At 38.4% G+C, this 16220-nt stretch overlaps 1 protein-coding gene across 3 annotated transcripts in view; it reads right to left on the reverse strand.

Annotated features, from left to right (window-relative positions):
- LOC117997196 (protein obstructor-E-like) overlaps positions 1–16220 on the reverse strand; it is a 147941-nt gene that overhangs the window by 44682 nt on the left and 87039 nt on the right. For 2 of the 3 annotated variants that reach the window (XM_034985394.2, XM_034985393.2), the window contains exon 1: positions 7835–7962. The exons of the other annotated variant lie outside the window; for it this stretch is intronic. The gene's annotated coding sequence lies outside the window, so the exon portion shown is untranslated. Of the gene's footprint in view, positions 1–7834; positions 7963–16220 lie in introns of those variants that run through there. 3 annotated transcript variants of the gene reach the window in all.

The raw sequence follows: 16220 nt of genomic DNA on the forward strand, positions 1-16220 counted from the left end.
ACTATTCAGGATTCCGAGCCGCATCGAATTCGGTAATCTTCTTGATGACAGGTTGTTTGTGTAAATACCAACTTGCCGCTTCTACTTCTGGTTATACAATATGTGGTAAGTAATGGAATCGTACGTTTTTTGTATATATTACCTAGTTTTGCTTTTAAAGCTGTAATGTTTTTAATGTTGGCCTTTACAAGCGGGTTTTTAGGGTTCCGTACCTCAAAAGGAAAAACGGACCCCTTATAGGATCACTTTGTTGTCTGTCTGTTTGCATGTCTGTCTGTTTGTGTGTATGTCTGTCTGTCAAGAAACCTACAGGGTACTAATTCCCGTTGACTTAGAATCATAAAATTTGGCAGGTAGGTAGTTCTTATAGCAGACATAAGGGGAAAAATCTGAAAACCGTGAATTTAGGGGTACATCACACAAAAAAAAATTAAATTGTGGTCATGAACTAATAATTAGTATTTTCAATTTTCGAAGTAAGATAACTATATCAAGTGGGGTATCATATGAAAGGGCTTTACCTGAACATTCTAAAACAGATTTTTATTTATTTTTTTGCATCATAGTTTTTGAGTTCGTGCAAAATGTCGAAAAAATACGACTGTAGTACGGAACCCTCGTTGCGCGAGCCTGACTCGCACTTGGTCGGTTTTTTAAAGGCTTACGGCTGAAATAAGTATTCAATCTATCCGTAATCTGTCGATAAGTTAGGTACTTACCTAAGATTCACGACGAGACGTTCACGTCGCAAAAAAAACTTATAACAAATATAACAACGTTGCTAAAAACAAGTCCAGTATAGTTTGAGCTGTGCGTTGTTAGATCGGCCAGTCAGCCAGCTTTTCCTTTATATACTTAGACTAGCTGACCCGCCCCGGCTTCGCTCGGGTGGAATTTAGAAAATAGAGGTGGGGGTTGAATTTCCAAAAATCCTGGAACACGTATTTCTTTATTTGTGACCGAAAACCCAAATACCAATTTTCATGCAAATAATTTGAAAAATGACGTACTTTCGTACAAACTTTCATCCCCTATTTAACCCACTTAGGGGTAGAATTTCGAAAAATCCTTTCTTAGTGGATACCTACTCTTTACAAAGAACACACCCTCAAAATTTCATGTCTCTAAGACCAGCGGTTAAGGCTGTGCGTTGATATATATGTCAGTCAGTCAGTCAGGACTTTGAATTTTATATATAAGATGTACCTATATTACTATGTAGATATAACTCAGTCTACTTTATCTCACTAAATGCCTGCAACTTCGTGTAAAGACTAAACATATCTTATAGATATAATAATTATAAGATAGCGCAATATCTTCTTTCTTTATTGTTAGTACTTACAGGAAACTTACAGGTAACTTATCTGCTTTTCTCAAAATCTAGATCACAGAGTACTTTTTACATAATCTAGATCTACCAGTCTGTATGATTAAATAACAATGACTATAAATTCATAACTTTGGCATTTATAATATCAGATAATCTTGTTTACAGTCGAAGTCGCGTGCATCTTCATCAAAAAGATATTAATCGAACAAGTTTTATAGGACAACTATAGGACAGATAGATAATGTTTTTGTAACGTCGGTACTAAAAATAGCATCTCAGAATGGTCTCAATGTATTTATTTCAGACAGCTTTATTGAGATTTTATCTCAGCCCCGACTCGTCTCAAATATCTCGGTGGCCATTGAGCTGTAGACCATAGAGAAGTAGATCTTGCTGCGCGATTGCGGGAGAATGACAGCTACAATGTCACGATCGCAATCATCTCTGATTGGTTAACGCTCGCTCACTATTGGTTACAATGCATTGTTGCAACAAGAATCGCACAAATTCAGCCAATCAGAACAATTGAGATTGTAATAATGATTGATGCAGGTTTTAATCAATCGCCCTACCGATCTCATTTTGTATTCATCGTTATCATCATGATCAACCGCCAGTTCACTACAGAGCACGGATCTCCTGTCAGAGTGAGAAGGGGTTTTGGCTATAGACCACCACGCTGGCCATGTGCGGATTGGTAAACTTCACACACCTTTGAGAACATTATGGAGTAGGTACTCACAGGCATGCAGCGCGGATTGGTAAACTTCACACACCTTTGAGAACATTATGGATTACTCACAGGCATGCAGGTTTCCTCACGATGTTTTCCTTCACCGTTAAAGCAATTGATATTTAATTACTTAAAACGTACATAGCTCCGAAAAGTTAGAGGTGCGTGCCCGTGATTGAACCCCCGACCTCCGATTAGAAGGCGGACGTCCTCCTAGGCTATCACAGTGTCTTCTATATGGTAGGTAGCTGGTACGTAAGAAATAACACAACCGTATAGCTTCGTAGCTAGTTTATTACTACTGACTGTCGTTGAGTGCACACTAATATACATCAATTATGCTTATATTATGTTACATACGAATCTAATATGAAGACTTAAAACTAGGACACTTAGTTCATTTCTTACACTCTCATGCATTTTATAGTCTGTTTCTTTATCGAACAGGAGTTGTATACTCCATGCAATATGAATGTAACATGTCTATGGTACCTAATAAATATGTCATTGATTGATACTCTAGTATCATTTTGGCATCTCTCTGTCGGACGCAAACAAAAACCAACCAACATCTTAATATACAGATTCGGATATTGGGTTTGAGGCCGGACTGTGTGGTAGGTAGGTATGATATTAATTTTTCAGTTGGGTGATTCGATGAAAAGTAAGTAGGTTAGTAAGTAACTTGATGTTGTCACTGAATAAATATACCCTACTTTTGAAATAGGTCAGTAAGGGTTGCTGGAGGCCAGAAGGTTAAGTCCCGAACTTTTGGAGTCCAAAAAGAATTCTTCTTATACCTTATTTCTTGCCTAAGTGTACCTAACTGCGAAAGTATAATGCAGACATGGCCAACCAGTAGCGTGCACAGGGCATGCATTTTCGGTACTAAATACACTAATATACTATACTTTTCAAAGACTCTCGTCCATCGGCAATATCACTCAGTAAATTGACGATCAACTAGGTAATATTTTCGCAATTTTATTTGACTGTTTATATTTTTAGACAAAATTCAACAAAATACTAAATGTACTTACTAAGTATATTATTTATATACCACTTACCTATTCAAAATTCAGGGTAAGCACTGCCTTTTTGCGTCTATGAAGTGCACTCCACTGTGGTTAGCGACACCCAGAAAGAGAGCTGGAAGGAATTCTACTCTACTAGAAAAAGAGAGCATGTGTGTCTCTTATCATATCTCTAAATCTCTACTAATAAGTGCATGAGTCACGGATAAGCATTAGGTACACGGGATTAGGTCACACGAGCTTTAAAAGTACAATACTCGTGAAGTCTATTACTGTACGACGTTTGTTAGCGTCAAAGCGTCTAGTTTAGGTAAAGAGTCATATTAGTTCGACTAGAATATTAGTCCTAGTTAGTTGGTAAGTTATAAGTTAAGTTAGAGGAGAAATAGGCGTAGAAATGAATTTGTTTTTTGTAGGACCGCCTGTGCCACTTATGATAATGTGCTTATGCTCGCGACTTCGTCCGCGTGGACAACACAAATTTCAAACCCCTTTTTCACCCCGTTAGGAGTTGAATTTTTTTTAAACTCTTTCTTAGTAGATGTTTACGTCATAATAGCTATCTGCAAGCCAAATTTCAGCCCTATCCGTCCAATAGTTTGAGCTGTGCATTAATAGATCAGCCAGTCAGTAAGTCACCTTTTCCTTTTAAATATTTAGATATCAAAAGTCAAGACTCTACCACCGTTTCGGAAAGCAGGTTCTACTGAGAAGACCTAAGGTATTTTTGAAAACGTACAGCTAATATTTTTCGAAAATGGGTGAGGTTTAGATCTACGACTTTTCCGATTTCAGTCCGCTCTCTGACCGTTGGGCTTTTGCGGCTTTTATTGAGATTCAATGTAAGAGTAAGTTTATGTCAGCAAATCTCAAATGTAAATCCCCTAAAGTTCCCGATAAGCGGGCCTTTGTGTCTTTGCCTTGCGGTCCTATCGATCCATGAAAAGGAGCCTTGAGAGTCCTCAATCCTCACAAGATCTCTATTGACCTCTATTCTTAATAATGCTTATGACTATCCATCTATACTAATATTATAAATGCGAAAGTGTGTCTGTCTGTCTGTCTGCTAGCCTTTCAAGGCCCAACCGTTAGACTGATTTTGACGAAATTTGGTACAGCGGTAGCTTGTATCCCGGGGAAGGACATAGACTACTTTGTATCTCGGAAAATGAATGAGTTCACACGGGATTTTAAAAAACCTAAATCTTCGCGGACGAAGTCGCGGGCATCATCTAGTGTCAAATATATTATGTGCGCTAGGCATGTCCTTTATCCTAATTTAGAGCTGATAATGCATGCGTGCAAATTTGCATATAACTGTTAGTCAATTCATTTACGTGCGTCGAATTCCATTTTATTTAGAGGTTGATAGTGTTAGCGATACCTAGCGGTTGGACAATTGTGTTGGATAACGAGTCTAGTTTGGCAATGTAGCAAATATAACAATAATAAAGATTTTTAAGCGCCACAGACCAACAAAATCTATGGTAAATGCTAATGGGCAGAGGCGTGCAGGTCATAGAGGCATAAATGCACTGCGTACCCCAGTTGTAATAGCTCAATGCATATTTTCATTATGACCTGCCAGTAAACTGGTTCCTACCTAACTAATGTCTACCCTGGCTTCAAAGTCTGTGCACGCCACTGCTAAAGGTCTTATAGCGCAGAATCGGAAAATTCGAATTCAATATTTGGGAACTAATAAAAACAAATAGATATTAATATCTTCTTGCTGTAGATTTGATTTTGGTTATTTTGGGTTTGGGTATTATTGTTCCTGTAAAGATGTATAGTGATGGCAATCGGGGTATGAGGCGAGGGGACGCCCCGCACACCCGCACGTCACCCACGCTCGCCCGCACCGGATTAGCGCGGGGGCTGTGCGGGTGTGCGGGGTGAACCCACCCCGGTTTCCACGGGATTTTTGAAAACCTAAATTCACGCGAACGAAGTCGCGGGCTAGTTATTTATATTCTGTATCCCTTGTGTAAAATAAAATGCGTATATATCTACCTAACCTAAGCATAGCGTATTCACTTATTGCTCGTTTTTTCTTCAACAGACTCTTTTTATTAACAAACATGACTCGATTCATTTAGCAAAATATACTCGACTCCGCTCATACATACAAATTAAAGTCCTTATGTTACGATAAATTAGCATAAAGCCTCACTCGAACGACTGACTTTTACCTGAGACTGATATCTATTTGAAATCGTCTGTGTAGCTTACTACACAGACGATTAGCTATTGTAAAATCCGCTTTAAGAAGCGGTGTTTGATTTTACAATAGCTCAAGACGGCTGTCTACTTAATTATGTAGATTGTCCATTCAACACAACACACAACAAATTATGTCAAAGGTTAGATTATTGAAACTAAGCTGTAGACACTTTTGTCCACCTGCAACAGACCGATAACATGTAACCAGTCCTGTCTCACTGTTGTAGTTCCCACTACAGTTGCCATCATCATGGATAAATCCAGACTACTCCAGACATGCTTATATCGCCACCAAATCCTGATAAAATCAAATCATGTAGCGGCACTAATAGAGTCAAACTCTATCAGTGGTGGACTAATCGGTGCCCGATTTGTCGTCAAAATTGCAAAAGGGCAACTCGGCCATTCGGTCGAGAGGTCTCCCAAGTCGCGTGGATAAAGGACCGTAATTCAAATGCATGGGCCGAAATTTCGGACCGATGCCGATTTGTTATATTTCACCTACTATTTTAGCCACGGCCCTTGATTAACATTCCCCTTTCCCTTCCAATTAAGCGTAAAGCTTATGCTAAGAGTAGGTATGACAATAGTGCAACGGGTGGGGTTTGATCCGGTGACTTTTCGGATTAGGGTCTTGGACTGTAGTAACAAAATGATATGTTTTGTAAAGCCGTAGTTTATGAGGCTAAAAAATCAATAGTAGAGAACAATTTTTTTCAATTTCTTAACATATAAATAGAGTAATTTCGGCGGGAAAATATTTTTATTTTGAAAAATGGAAAAATATTTGTTGTTTACGCCATGTAACGCCATTAATCGCTTTTCGTACAGCATAATGTTAATAATTAATCATTTTAAAAAGGATTAAAAACACGGCTTTTTTAAATAACTCTCTTTAATAATGAATTCTAGCCCCATAAACTACCGCTATACAAATAATCACGTCATTTTATCACTACAGTCCAAGGCCCTTTTCAGTCCGCACCTTTAAACGCTGAGCTATTGAGGCTCTAAATTTATCGACTGTCTGCGACAGGGAGTATTCGAGCCCTATTGAATGTAACTAGTTCGACTGAAAGGTCAGCGTAATAATAATCTGCGAATTCCTTGCTCTGTGATCGCTGATCAGGTTCACAACTAGATCATAAGGATTTCGGTATGTTTCTGATAATATTAACTTAGCTTGCAAAGGATAACTTGTTTTTCATATTTAATGAGCTGAGGAAAAAAGGTAGCGATGCCACGACTGGCATTTTAGATGCTTAAATTTAATTTATAAATAAAATATCTAGATTCTAGGCAAACCGACTACCCGTAACCACAGAATATATAATAGTCGTAACTCCGTAACAATATTCTTAATCAATATCGGATACAATTTGCAAGTATATTCACTTAAAACTAATTAAAAGGATTAAACACTAAACCTAATCCCTACCCATCCCTAATATTATAAATGCGAACGTGTGTTTGTTTGTTGGTTTAACGGTTTGTTGATTTGTCCTTCAATCACGTCGCAACTCGCAGCGAAGTATCGGATCGACGTGATTTTTTGCAAAGACCTGGAGTGTGACATAGGGCACTTTTTATCCCGGAAAACAAAAGAGTTCCCACGGAATTTTCAAAAATCTAAATTTACGCAACGAAGTCCCGTTACTTAATATATAAATCACCTCTATTCAAATAATATTAACATTTTACGCTGTTAGGTATGCGAACCGGTACTAACTAGCTAATTAATATGAATGAATCATTTTTAGTGCGATCTCCATTGTATAATACGCGATTATTACATGTTATTATGTAAAAATAGTCATACGAATATATCTTTACACTTTGAACACAACTTTCACTATCCATGTGCTCACGATCTGTGACATAATTTTTTTTTTCACGCATTTTTACCGCTCTAGGTTCCGGCATCTGTAGGGCGATTGTCTAAAACCTGCATCAATCATTATTACAATCTCAAATGTTCTGATTGGCTGAATTTGTGCGATTCTCGTTGCAACAATGCATTGTAGCCAATAATGAGCGAGCGCTAACCAATCAGAGATGATTGTGATCGTGACATTGTAGCTGTCATTCTCCCGCAATTGCGCAGCAGACCTTTTATAGGTTACACGAAACTTAAAATTATTATCGATCGGTAAGACTATAAATTAATAAGTCCTTTTTTCATGATTTCTCAGCTTTATAAATTCAAACGTGCACAAAATATTTTAAAAAACAAAAAAAGTAAACATTTCGCGGAAAATAGAGAAAATGTTTGAGCTGAATTTAGTACTGCTTATTTTATAAAAGGTCTATTGTTTCTGTTTTGGCAGTAAAACCAGAAAACTTAATTAAAACCATTTTCAAATTCAAGATGTACTTGCAAAAGTTTGCATCTATTTCTATGGTAAGTTTTTTTATTATTTCTAAGCTTTAGGTAAATGTCTTAAGAAATAAAAGACGCCTTCAATAAAAAATAACCGCTCATAACAAAATAGAAAAAATAAAATAACTCACGTATGAAAATTGTGGAACTGGCAACACGCACTCGAGGAAAAAGTAAACGAAAAAAATTTGAAACACGTTTGAAAATGGAAGCGACTGGTTCGGTATACCAAGTATGACTGAGTCGTCTCAGGCGCAGGTGAATGTGAACGTCACTTACCAGTTACTTACCACTCTTGTTTCACTTCGGTTACCCGACTAGACATAATACGCTAGTAATTATTAACATTCGCGAATTAATTAGCTACCTCTTTAAATCAGCGGGTGTATACATCCATTAACTACTTCTTGGATGTTATTTTGTATTTTTAGTACAAAACTTAGTATCGAACGAGATCGTCGCTGTTAGGTCTCTTGAGTTAAGTATGGAGATTTGACGACTTCCCTGGTACAGTGATAGACGCTGTGGTTTCATAAATGGGAGGTCTTGCATTACGTTTACTGCCTGGGTCAATTAGGTAAATCATAATTCCTAGATTGGATCATTTCTGATATGATGGGAAGCTTTGATTGTGGCTAGTTACTACCTATTGATGACGCCGTACCACTAACCAATTTATCGTTTAAATACCGTAACTGAACAGAAACTGATAAGAGTTATGGGTTTGAAAATTGCTGCGCGTCTTCTAGGATAGCGCTAGGTTAATGAACATACTTCTATCTTATACTGTATGGTCATTCATCAGATGAGATGGCAATCGAGCGCTCATTCGTTGTCAAAATTGTTGACAAATGCTTGATTGAAGAGATTAATCGCGACCTGTAGGCCTAGCACCAAAGTTGGTCTCTACTCTATCACATTTGATCCGCTGGCAATGTTTTAAGATTGGCTAAAAATTTAAATAGTTGCGGCAATATTACCATATAAATTCAGCTAATTACAACAATGGGCATACAAGCACACAATTTCTAAGCTACACTAAATTGTCAGTTTCAAAATCCTTATTTTTCAATTTTTCATTTTAAAAGGGACAGCTACCTACAGACCTGTCATTTTAGTTTATTTTATTTATTTCTTCGTAATCAACAGCGTAAAAAATATTTTTACTTAGAGAGTGTGTTTAACAGAATTAGCCGCAATAGTAGTGATTCTTTAATATTACGATTCACGAGTTCGGTGCTAAGCCTAGGCCTTGTTAAAAAATGACAGGAAAATTTACAGAATAGTCACCTGGTTTCGCCAATTGCAATCCACCTTGTGCTAAACGCTCTTCACTAATATCGAATGTGAATCGGCAAGCTGTCTTTTTAAATCGATAGGAGTATCACCACTTGTTTGTGCGTTGAATCATTGAACTTAGTGGTGTATACCAGGAGCTGGCGGAGATTTAGTGTCAGGTGTAACTTAAAAAAATACCTCTTTTCCTCCAACTAAGCGTAGTAAGCGAATAGTATAAGCATTTTTATTTTTTTATTTTTATTTTTATTCATTATAGATATACGCTTGACCACAATCACACCTGATGGGAAGTGATCTACCTACCTGCCAAATTTCATGATTCTAGGTCAACCGGAAGTACCCTGTAGGTTTCTTGACAGACAGACAGACAACAAAGTGACCCTATAAGGGTTCCGTTTTTCCTTTTGAGGTACGGAACCCTAAAAAACCGATGCTACTTTCAATTGCAAATGAGGTTACTTGTCATTGAAAAAAACTTACCAGGCATCATCATCACCAACATTATTTCAATTCTCAAGCCATCACCGGCCCAGCCCACTACTGAACACGCATCTTCTCTCAGAATGAGAAGAGCTTAGGCCATAGTCTACCGTGTTGGAGAAGTGTGATTAACAAACTTCACACACCATATTTTTACAATACCTATATTATAGAGAACTCTCAGGCATACAGGTTTTCAGGATATTTAATTGCTAAAAACGCATACGGCGGGGGGACGACAGCTTAGAAAAGCTCATAGTGACGGGCAACACTGAGGGCAAAAGACCGAGAGGCCGCTCACCAACTAGGTGGTCCGACCAGCTAAAGGAGTCCAGCAGGTGTGGATTTCATCACATTATAAAAATGGCCACCGACAGAAGCCGATGGAAACAGATAAGCCATTCGAGGGCAGTTTGCCAGAACCACGATCTTCAGCAATGAAGGAACGACCGGAGAGAGAGAGAGAATTGCTAAAAACACGCATAACTGTGAAAAGTTAGAAGTGTGTGATTGAAACCTCCCAAATAGAAGACCAAAATCTTAACTACAAGGCCATCACCAAAGCATTTAGGCTTGTATGAACCAGACAAATTGGGTATTTGACTCGAATTTTTTTATTACTTTATTATAAACAAGGATAAAAATAATAACGTAAACTGGAAAAACTAATTAAATCGATCAAACAACAAAAAAGTTATAAGCATTTTAATATTTCTGATTAGACAGCGATATAGCAATATAGCATTTTGACGTCACACCTTAGTAATGCCATAGTAGCTTCGTGCGGTTTCATACAAATTTTCGTATTGCGAGAAAGGGATAGAAGATTTCCCTTCCTTCCCACTCCAAAATTAAAATGCCTGTAACTTTGTAAATCTTTATAAGTATTTTTCAGCGTACTGACCATTATTTTTATCCTAGTCCATACTAATATTATAAATGCGAAAGTGTGTCTGTCTGTCTGTCTGCTAGCATTTCACGTCTCAACCGTTCAACCAATTTTGACGAAATTTGGTACAGAGATAGTTTGTATCCCGGGGAAGAATATAGGCTACTTTTTATCCCGGAAAATTAAAGAGTTCCCACGGGATTTTCAAAAACCTAAATCCACGCGGACAAAGTCGCGGGCATCATCTTGTTTATAATAAAGTAATAATATTTATCAAATTCAAAAGTAGGAAAATACCCAATTGTGTAAAAATCTTACCACCGGCTCTCAAACTATCGTACCAGTTTGAGGTTGATTGTTATGCCTCTCAGGCCACGGTCTCATTTTTATTCACAACCCTCGCTTTGGAACATCTTCGTCTATAAATAGATCGTTCTACTTTATTTTATCCATTGTCATTCGAGTAACCGGAAAATGTACAATGAAAAAAGACGTTTTCTGGTAAATGGTTATTTCCCTACAAAAGTTGTGGTAGAGCTTTTGTTTTATAAAGTAGCGGTAGTAAATTTAGTAATGCTTTTTTTTAATTCAGATACAAGTTAGCCCTTGGCTGCAATCTCACCTGATGTTAAGTGACGATGCAGTCTAAGGTGGGAGCGGGCTAACCTGGAAGGAGTATGGCAGTTTTTATTAAACACATACACTTTTGGTTTCTACACGGCATCGTACCGGAACGCTAAATTGCTTGGCGGCATGGCTTTGTCGGTAGGGTGGTAACTAGCCACGGCCGAGGCCTCCCACCAGACCAGACCAGAAATTTTAAGATTCCAAATCCCTGCCAGGAATCGAACCCGGGCCCTCCCACAAATAAGACCACAGCGCTTACCACTGCGCCAGGGAGGTCGTCAATGCTTTTACAAAATGGGATTTTTAACGCAGTAATGAGAACGCTCTCTCTCAAATTAGTGTCCCACGTTGGATTCCCAGCATTGTATCGCCTTTATAACGCCTTTAGGACTTTACAAAGTCTAATAAGTAGGTGTACTTATTAATAGTTTATTCACTCTTAAATAAACTATTAATAAGTACACCTACTTATAATTCAGTTCTTGAATAGAGTTAATTATTTCCTCGTTATCAATAACCATAAAAAACTGGAATTTTAGATAATATTTGAATGCATAATAACTATAATTATTATTGAGACGCAATAGATTGTTGTCTGTAAAGCGGAACATTAGATTGTTTGCCAGTTGCCACTGCATACTGGAACTCCAATAATTAATTCTAGTTCTAGGAATAAAATTATTCGTGCTCGATGATTCTACAGTGAAAATGCAAAACTAAAAAGATAAGTAAGTATTATTTTTACAGGCGAGACTTCTCACTTGACAGGAGACGGGACCCATATGCTCTGTAGTAAGTCGGTGATGGGTTACTCATGATGATAGGCGAAGAGTTACTAAGTAGAAGAATTGCCATTCCTGCATTCGTTTTCCCCATACAATACATAGATTGAACCTCAAATCTTTTTTGGACTTTTTGAACGAAATCACTACCGATATTAAAAATGCGAAAGTGTGTTTGTTTGTTGGTTTGTCCTTCAATCACGTCGCAACGGTGTAACGGATTGACCTGATTTTTTGCATTGGAGATTGACATAGGCTACTTTTTATTCCGGAAAATCAAAGAGTTCCCACGGGATTAATAAAAACTTAAACCCACGCGAACGAAGTCGCGGGCATCAGCTAGCTAGTCTATAATAATTATTTAAAGCTAGTATTCTAGTTTCCTCCAGTGCAGTTTTAGAAACGAGGAAGCGAATCGCTTAGCATGAGTTTGTGGAATTTCGAGTAGGTACTCGTAGGTATGTAGGGGTGCAACTGCAGACACTTGCGATGCCTCGTAGTTCGATAGTAAAATGGCGAAGGCAGAGCCAGATCGAATAGTTCCTTAGCCACCGAGGAGTAAACCAAGTAGTCTGTGTCCTTAGCACACTCTCTTACGAAGCCAGTCTGATGAATAGAAAGTACTTACGATAATAGCTCACTGGACGTTGTTCGAACAAGGTTCGAACTTACAAACTTATTTACGTCTAGCTGTCTCCTCGCCTTGTCTCCACAGACGTTCATCATCATCATGATCAACCCATCACCGGTTCACTACAGAGCCTGAGAGAGAATCTCCTGTCAAAGTGAGATGGGTTTTGGCCATAGTCTACCACGCTGGCTATTGGCTGCGGATTGGTAGACTTCCACCTTTGAGAACATTATGGAGAACTCTCAGACATGCAGGTTTCCTACGATGTTTTCTGTCACCGTTAAAGCAAGTGATATTTAATTAAATAAAACGCACTCCGAAAAGTTAGAGGTGCGTGCCCGGGATCGAACCCCTGACCTCCGATTAGAAGGCGGACGTCCTAACCACTAGGCTATAACAGCTTATGCCACAGGCGTTACTTTGATGAAATTCATCTCTAGCAAAAATAGGTTAGGTAGGTACCTACTTTAGCTGTCTTTCTGTGAGGATAAAAATGCAAAGAGGTTTTACTTTTTCTTTCTTTTTTTATTGACGCTCGTAAAGCCAAGGTCTGTCCTCAAGGTGACGATGCGTACTGGAATGTTGATACGGCATGTTTTAACTTTTAATACTTATACCTACTTACACAAAAATTATATTTTGCAAAACGTAGATTATGTTCATTATATTTATTTAAAAAATCTTTGTAGAGTTTTTTGTTTTAAAGCTTTTTAAATATTTACTCAAATAAATAAGTTATATAGATCATAGGTCAAGTAAGCTATTTATGTAGCTTGTTAGTTTAAAAAAAAAATCCGATTTAACTTACTTATTTCTAAATTGCTGTACGATTAGTTCTGCTAGTTAGAAACATCTTGGAAATAGGTAAGTACTACAAGTTTATGAAACTTACATTACCGACTGCGGAAGTTTGTACCGATAAATTTTAAGGAAGCTGTCTAGCATTTCTAAGCTTGCGTTTTTCCCAGCAACAAACACGAAAGACTTGTATTGTAACTTGCAAGATCCAGATAATTCTAGAAAGGTAAATATTAAGGTGCTACTTTGACTCGCATTTCACCCCGTCCTTCCTTGTCCACAAACTAAGGCCTCATTTACGGAGACGCGGGGCGGTTGCGCGTCGTACGTTTTTTTGTTTACGGTGCGGCGGCGCGTGAAGCGACACTTAGCATCGCACGCGTAATCACAAACATATTATGGCAATATACGATGTTGTTCATAGAGATGCGAGGCGGGAAGAGTGGCGGTGCCCGCCGCTGTGCCCGTGGCGAATCCTTGAAGTGTGTAGCGTTACACGCGGCGGCGGGCATCGCGCGATTTCCAAATAAAGACTGGCAGAAGGTTCCGCTGCGGGCATCGCTTCATCGAGAATTGCCACCGCGTGCCAATGAACGCCACGATGAACGCCGCGTGGGACGCGTCGATGCTATACGCGGGCTCGGCCGCAAAAAACGCTCCATCTCAAACAAACGCGTATAAAATTGCTTCCCGTAAACGCACTCATACAACGCCATAATATTATGTTTAAATTAACTGCGGGCCGCGCCGCCCATCGCAACGCGCGACGCCCCGCGTCTCTGTAAACGAGGTCTAAAAGTCGCTGAGCATGCTATGGAGCGAGCTATGTTGGGTATCACTCTCAGGGATAAAATCCGGAAAGAGGATATTCGCAGAAGAACAAAAGTGACCAACATAGGCGATGAGGAAGGTGGAGGACCGTGTTTGGTGGCGCGCTCTTGGAAATGCCTATGTCCAGCAGTGGACGCAAACAGGCTGATAGATTGGATTGGATTAGATTGGATTCCTTGTCAGGTCGGTAGAGTCGATATGAATGGGCTTTTTGGGTGTGAACTGTGAACTACTGTTATCTATGGGTGTGAATATTCTTGATTGAAAAAGGGCGATCAGAGTTTAGCGGCTTGATTACGTTAAAATGACATTCTACATTGTAACGATCGCAATCACCTCTGATTGGTCGACACTCTCTCGCTATTGGCTAAAATGCATTGTTGAGGCAAAATTACTATAAATTCTACCAATCACAGCAATTGAGGCTGTAGCAATGATTGATGTAGATTTTTCGTAATCGACAGATCGATTCTTGACAGATGATAAAAGAAAGGGGATTATCTTCATAGAATACTGCCGTAGGTTGCAAAATTGTTATTATCCACCACATACATCATATTATCTAAATTGATTTGAGGATATACAATAAACATGTTCCTATACACATTTAGTCAAAGGAATTGGAGCATTCCTTCATGTGAATGTGATGCTACCTTAATAATATAAAGATAGTGTCCGCCTTCACAACACTAGTATATTATTTTAAACTTAAAACAAAAGAATAAACACGCCGGATGTTCTTTGTATATTCTGTCCAGGCAATATTTATGAGGATCCGGTGAAGACGCTGTACTTATTTTATTTAATCTGCGCTAAAATATGTAACGCAGTTCTACCCTAAGGGGAGAGATTATAAGCAGCTTTTCACTGTCAAACTATTGGACCACGGGTCCATAAAATACAGGGTAGTAATCGCTTCCTAAAATCAAGCTCATAACTACCTAATATTATTAATTAAGGTCATATGGTTATTTTAACTGTTTTGTCTGTTTATCTGTCTGTTTGAACGAGCTAATCTTCGGAACGGTTGAACCTATTTTGATGGAACTTTCACAGACAACTAGAAAATTAACCAAGGAGTAACATAGTCTACTTTTTAACCGACTTTTAAAAAAGGAGGAGTTGAATCTTTCTACATATCTACATAGAAAACTCCGAGATTTCTGAACCAATTTGCGTATATTTTTTTAATCGATAGAGAAACTTTATGACATTGTCCTATAAAAAAATGGATTCCAACTCCTCAATCTAGATAAGATACGATTTAGAAACTGTCGGTTATAAATTGATATTAGAGGCACTTACCAAGTAAAGACTTTATCGTTGAACTCGAGGACCCAACTCTTCAGCCCTGATGCTGCAAGGAATTCCATGCCTAAATCGTTGTGATCCCACGGGATTTTTAAAGTATGCTGTAGCCGTTTCATGTTTTTCGAAATTTGTTACAGAGATGATGCCTTGCATCCTGGGGACGGACTAATACGGATACTTTACAGCCGTGCTCACTTTGCTTTTCATACGTACGAAATTGCAAAGCGAGGCCTTTGGGTCAGCTTCTAGTGTCGGAGGTCAAGATTCCCTTCAGTTATGTGTCTACTCCTAGATGTGTCACTTTACACCTCTTTCTGCTTTATATCTCTTGAGTTCTCTAGTAGGTAGGTACATGGTTGTGGCTCGGATACAGGTTTATGTTTCAAGACGTGGTTCGAATTTTAACGACCGTAATATTTAAATGTGACTTTGTTTAACATCGGCAAAACCACTGCAGAATATTTTAGAATAATATGTAAGTAATTAAGTATAGATTCTTCCAGTTTTATTATCTTTTTAATCTAAAGGCAAGGTACAAATGTATTGTAATCGTATCTCTGTTGTAGAAATATTTTATCTTATTTTTTATTTTTTTATTAAGGGTTTTTTCAAAGTAAGTAGCGGACGATACGCCAATAGCTTTTGTTTAATAGAGGCACATTAAAACAAGCTGAGGCTGGGGCGAAACATAGATAAACGCAGAGGCAGATCATACCTAAGGCAAACTAGGCACGTGCCTAGGGGCGCGAGGTTACGAAGGGGCGCGCGCGATCATGTAGAGTTCCATTACCTGGCCAACCTACCGTACTAAGTAATATTTTCTTGGAGTGACCGAAACTGCCTCTTCTTTAATATGGCTGTTAGAGGGG

Source organism: Maniola hyperantus, chromosome 4 (assembly GCF_902806685.2).
Source record: "Maniola hyperantus chromosome 4, iAphHyp1.2, whole genome shotgun sequence".
Lineage (NCBI taxonomy): Eukaryota > Metazoa > Arthropoda > Insecta > Lepidoptera > Nymphalidae > Maniola > Maniola hyperantus.